Source organism: Myotis davidii, unplaced genomic scaffold (genome assembly GCF_000327345.1).
Source record: "Myotis davidii unplaced genomic scaffold, ASM32734v1 scaffold32, whole genome shotgun sequence".
NCBI lineage: Eukaryota > Metazoa > Chordata > Mammalia > Chiroptera > Vespertilionidae > Myotis > Myotis davidii.
In genome coordinates this window covers 1,801,414-1,807,654 of record NW_006286587.1, presented here as the reverse complement: position 1 = coordinate 1,807,654, position 6,241 = coordinate 1,801,414, and the positions used below count along the sequence as shown (strand labels likewise).

At 45.7% G+C, this 6,241-nt stretch overlaps 1 long non-coding RNA gene across 1 annotated transcript in view; it reads left to right on the top strand.

The window, feature by feature from the left end:
• Positions 1–9: 9 nt before the first annotated feature.
• The window catches only part of LOC107182175, an 8,979-nt gene continuing 2,747 nt past the window's right edge, over positions 10–6,241 (top strand). Inside the window, exon 1 of the long non-coding RNA XR_001512897.1 lies at positions 10–80. This is a non-coding gene — a long non-coding RNA (uncharacterized LOC107182175). The remainder of the gene's footprint in view (positions 81–6,241) is intronic.

Sequence of the window (6,241 nt, the reverse complement as noted above, 5' to 3'; positions counted from 1 at the left end):
GCTTGGCTCCGCTGGGCCCGCGCTCCGGACCGACCGAACGACCGACCGACCTAGGTTCTTGCTGGGGCTCTAAGGAGCAGGTTGTTTTCTCTCCTTGTCCGTCTCGTGCACCTTTCAGGGCAAGTCCCGGGTCTGGCTAGAAACCAAGTGGGCGGCCCACCCGGTGGTCCGAGGCCAGTTCGTTCCCACGCTTCCTGCGCGAAGCACCCCCTCTTCCCGCGGAGATTAAGGGGTGAGGGGGTTAGGTCGTTCGCTCTTGGACGCCCAGGGCCTGGCACACGGTTAGTGCTCAGTTAAGTGTCCGGTGACTCGCAAAGTTTACATGGATGCGAGAGCCCCGCCAGGAGACCGCGCATGCTGGGCCCCGGGAGGCAGGTTCCAGGCACAGGGCATGAGCGCCAGGGTTGGCTCGCCCGGCACCAGGGTGTGGGGAAAGTTTCTTGGTCCCCGTGGGTACCTCCCCGCAGTGCTTGCCAGCCGCTGTGTCCTTCCTCTAATGGGGCAGAGGACACTTGCTGGGCAGAAGCCAGCACTTTTGAGCGCCTACTGTGTTCCAGGTCCAGGCTTAAAGTCCATGATCTTAGAGCCCATTAAATCTTTCACAATAACGAGATAGAATGGTGTGGGGAAGTTTTCTGTTTTAAAGAGAAATTTAAGATTTGGGGATGTGTTTGGCCGTTCTTACTAAAGTTTATAAACATAAGCCAACCCTATCACCACTCCTGGGTATGCATCTATCTAGAAACATACACAATAATGTTCATAGTGGCTTTAAAAAAAATGTATATCTTTTCATTGATTTCAGAGAGGAAGGGAGAGGGAGAGGGAGACAGAAACATCAATGATGAGAGAGAATTATTGATCGGCTGCCTCCTGTACGCCCCACACTGGGGATGGAGCCCGAAATTCGGGTATGTGTCCTGACCAGGAATTGAATCGTGACCTCCTGGTTTGTAGGTTGAACTTCAACCACTGAGCCACACCAGCCAGGCCATAGTGCCTTTATTTGCAATAGGCAAAGTTTGGAAACAACCCAAGGATCCATCAGCAGGAGAATGGAGAGAGAGACAAACGCTGGTGTGCTCACATCATGGAATAGTATACAACAGAGAAACAGGACAAACTATTGATACACACAACATGGCTGACTCACAGGATGAATGGGCACTGTGGCCAACCAAGCCATGTTCTCTGACCCCAGTCACAAAGTAAAGTCCAAAAACAGGGAAAACTCATCCACATAAATGGAAATCAGCCCACCAGGAGTGGCTCAGTTGGTGGAGGGTCACCCTGTGCAGAGGGGAGTGGGGGTGGTAGTTGCCTGGCCCATCCCTCCAGCAGGCATGTGGGGAGGCCTGCAGATGGATGGATGTTTCTCCCTCACATCAGTGTTTCTCCCTCTAGCTCTCCCTTCCTCTCTCTAAGCATGTCCTCAGGTGAAAATTTAAAAAAAGTATCAAATCACTAGTTACCTCTGAGGATGTTGAGGGTGGCGTACAAGGGGGCCTTCTGGTGGGAAGGACATACTGCGTATCTAGATGTGTGTTAGGTACATGGGCTTGTCCATATGTACACTTAAGATCGTTACACTTTATGCTGCAACTTAAAAAAGACAGATACCTGAGGTGTTGAAAGTTTTGGCCAAGATCACATGCAAACGCCTGAGTACATACCTGTCTCTAAAGCCGGTGCCCCCAAACTGAACCGTAGGAAGATGCCCGAACACTTTTCAGATGAGATTTCATTCTTTTACTTGGTAACTTTGTGTACATTTTACAACATTCAGCATTTACAAAATGTTAACATCACACCTAAACTCAACTAATAAAGCCAGCTCTGCCTTGTTTGGCCAAGACAGGGTGAACGTTGATTGGTTCCAAAATTATTCCTGCCTGCTACTGACCCCAAATCCAGTGACTTCGTATCTAATTCTTGCAGACAGAGCATTGGGAGTGTGGTGACTTGCTTTCAAATGCAGTTATTACCCGTTTTTGCTGGACCTCACAGGACATTAAAAAACAAAACAAGAAAAGGAACAGCTTCCTCAAAAACACTGTGAGATACGTAGTCCATTTGGGATGTTATAACAAAAATATCATAGCTCCAGCCCGTTTGGCTCAGTGGATAGAGCATCATTCTGTAGACTGAAAAGTTCCAGGTTTGATTTCAGTCAAAGGCACATGCCTGGGTTTCGGGTTTGATCCCCAGTGCGGCAGGGTGGGGGTGGGGGGGATGGAGATGGAGGGGAGCGTGCAGGAGGCAGCTGATCAATGATTCTCTCTCATCCTTGATGTTTCTCTCTCTCTCTCTCTCCCTCTCCCTTCCTTTCTGAAATCAATTATATATATAAAACATATATGCCTGGGTTTCGGGTTTGATCCCCAGTGCGGCAGGGTGGGGGTGGGGGGGATGGAGATGGAGGGGAGCGTGCAGGAGGCAGCTGATCAATGATTCTCTCTCATCCTTGATGTTTCTCTCTCTCTCTCTCTCCCTCTCCCTTCCTTTCTGAAATCAATTATATATATAAAACATATCATAGACTGGGTGGCTTAAACAGCAAACATTTATTTCTCAGTTCTGGAGTCCGGAAGTCCAAGATTTGGTGTCTGGTAAGGGTCTGGTTCCTGGTTCATAGGCATAGTCTTCTCACTGTGCCCTCACATGGCAAAAGGAGCAAGGGGGCTTTCTGGGTTCTTCTTTAAAAGAAGAACCAGCCAGTGTGGGTCAGAAGTTGAGTGTTGACCCATGAGCCAGGAGGTCTCGGTTTAGTTCCTGGTCAGGCCACATGCCTGGGTTTGGTTTCAAGCTTGATCCCTAGTAAAGGGTGTGCAGGAGGCAGCCGATCGATGATTCTCTCTCATCACCGTGTTTCTATATCTCTCTCCCTCTCCCTTCCTCTCTCTAAAATCATTAAAAAAAAAAAAAACTTAAAAAAAATTTGGCTTGTAAAAAAAAAAGAAGAGCAAGTACTAATTCCATTCCTGGAGGCTTCACTCTTATGACCAAATCATATCCCAAAGACCCCACCTCCAAATTTCCAAATCCCATCACATTGGGGATTAGATTTCAATATATAAATTAGGGGGAGGGGAGGGGAGGACGGGCAGACATAAACATTCAGTTTATAGCAGATATCAACCATTAAGATAGCTATTATTAAAACAAACAGAAAATGGCAAGTGTTTGGGTCAAATAAAACTGGCTATTTATATTATCTTTTACTGTTGATTGCATACCACCCTATTACATGAGTAGAATTCACTGATTATTGCCCATTTATTACTGGAAGGGCAAATCCACAGAGTGATCTATACGCTCCCCCAATGAGGGCCTTAGAACCCTCCTCCCCAGGAAAGCTCATTCCCAGGCAGGTGGCCATGTCTGCAGGCCAGTGCCCCAAGGAAGGCTGTGGCTCATGTGGCTCCCATGTGATGACTCGCCAACCACCAGCTCACATTTCCTCTAGGCAACAGTCAGGCCCAAAGATAGTGCCGGAGGGCCCAAAAAGGGACATGTTCTCATGTCCGAGTCCCTTCAGGGAACTCTTCAAAACTGAAAAACAAAATACGATCCCTACCTTTACAATCTCATTTCATGTAAGTTTCTAAGCTGTTGTTCTTTAAACTTTTATATTTTCATCTGTTAGTTTTAGTACAGATGTTAGTAAAATATATGTACTCAATAAATCTGGGGGGAAATTGATATATGCTCATATAGTTTGTATAAGGGAAAAGTGACATGTTGGGTGAAGAAAATCAAAATCTGTACTCAAAATGCCACCACCCAGACAAAACTGCTAGTGATGCTCTGGTGTCTTTTCTTCTAGTATTTTCTTTCCCTCTGGCTTCAGTGCCCCTGGCCTTGACAAGCCACATGAGATGGCTCAAGTCATGATCTAGGATATGACAGGGTCTCTGGTAGGAGCCCTATCTCAGTGGTCTCAGGAGAAGCGGGGGCTTGGGCCATGTCAGCTCATGGGTCCGTCCCTGCTGCATCCAGCTCCTCCAGAGCTGTCCAGCCCCTGTGGTCAGCATGGCCTCCTCATCAGCCCCTCAGGAGCTGCCATCATGCTATTCATTCCTGAGAACCGCCGGCATAGTTGCTTGGCAACAGACATGTAAATGGGGGCTGGTGGGAAACGGAAAGGAGTGCACGAGCAGGACATGCCTTTGAAGTTAGATATCAGAATTCCGAAAATTCAGGCTTCCTCCAATGCAGACGTTTCCCTGGCCACATCCCTCCATGGCCCCAGCTTCCTACCACACTGCTGGTGCCCTGCCTGCTGTCAGCCCTTCTTTGCTGTCTCTTGTCTTAGGGCCCTTCCCCCAGGATCTGGAGCTCAGTGAAGAAAACAGAAACCACTCTAGGTATTATGTGCACGGAAGAGTTTTTTTTTACATGATGCATAATTTACATTCCATGAAATACATCAATGTTAAATGTGCAATTTGATTAATTTTTATCCAAGTAAATACCTGTGTGACCAGCGCTTTGATCAAGATCTGGAATATTTCCATCTCCCTAGGAATGTCCCTTGTAATCCTTATTTATTAATCTCCACCCCCAATCATTATTCTGATTTCATCACCACAGTTTAGTTTGACCTGTCCTTGAATTTAATATAAATGGAATCAGATAATATATACTATTTTGTGTCTGGCATCTTTCACTCAACTTTTTTTTTAAAATATATTTTATTGATTTTTTACAGAGAGGAAGGGAGAGAGATAGAGAGTCAGAAACATCGATGAGAGAGAAACATGGATCAGCCGCCTCCTGCACATCTCCTAGTGGGGATGTGCCCACAACCCAGGTACATATCCTTGACCGGAATCGAACCTGGGACCCTTCAGTCCGCAGGCCGACGCTCTATCCACTGAGCCAAACCGGTTTCGGCTCAACATGTTTTTGACATCCATGTATGTTGTTGCATGTATCAGGAATTTGCTTTCATGCTGAGTCATAGTCCATTATATGAATATATCACAATGTGTATTCATTCTATATATTTTTTAATTTTTTAAAAGTATATTTTATTGACCTTTTACAGAGAGGAAGGGCGAGGGATAGAGAGTTAGAAACATCGATGAGAGAGAAACATCTATCAGCTGCCTCCTGCACACCCCCTACTGGGGATGTGCCTGCAAACAAGGTACATGCCCTTGACCGGAATTGAACCCGGGACCCTTTAGTCTGCAGGTTGACTCTCCATCCACTGAGCCAAACCAGTCAGGCATTCTATGTTTTAATGAACTATTTGGGCTTTTCCAGGTTCAGACTATTGACTATTAGGAATAAAACTGTATGAACATTCACATATGTCTTTTTGTGGAGTTACACACTTATTTAAAAAGTGCTGGACAATAGGGTAGGGCATGTTCAGCTTTATTAGAAGCTTTCAAACACTTCTGCGAAGTGTTTGTACCACTTCACACTCCCACCAGCAGTATATTTATTGATGGTTCAAGATGCTATAGTCCACGCCTCTTCTTCACCAACACTTGACATAGTCAGTTTTTTTCACAGGAAGGAATTTAATATAGGAAGTTAGTTGGTTGCAAAATTGTGAGGGGGCTGGAGCAGCCAGAGTCAGGAGGCTGCTATCGCAGTAACTGCTTTCAAGAGCACATCACCATAAAACCGTGGTCAGAAGTGAGGGGGACACTGCTGCCACCCCCGGATCCACAGAGCTCTGTCTCAACATCTGGTTGATACAGGAATACTGAGTCTGGCGGCTGAAACTGGAGAGGGAGCCAGCTGTATCAGTTGGCTTTTTAAGAAATATATATGTTTTATGGATTTTTAGAGAGAGAGGAAGGGAGAGGGATCGAAAGATAGAAACATTGATGAGAGAGAAATATCATTGATCAGCTGCCTCCTGTATGCCCCCCACTGGTGATCGGGCCCACAACCCAAGCATGTGTCTTGATGGGGAATTGATCCGGGGACCTCTTGGTTCCTGGGTCAACACGCAACCACTGAGCAACACCAGGTAGGCATCTTTTCATAATTTAATGGAAACCATAAACCTCTATCTCCAACAAGACCAATAAAACCCAAGCACAAGAAATATGAAGAAAATGGTGCTAAGGCATATCATAATAAAACTGCTTAAAACATGCAATAAAGGGGAAATCTTAGGGGTATTTCTGATAACATTTCCAATTCTAAACTCAAAATACGTTTCAAGAATGAAGGCAAAGACTTTTCAGACATTTTTTTTTTTTTTATTCCTCTCTCA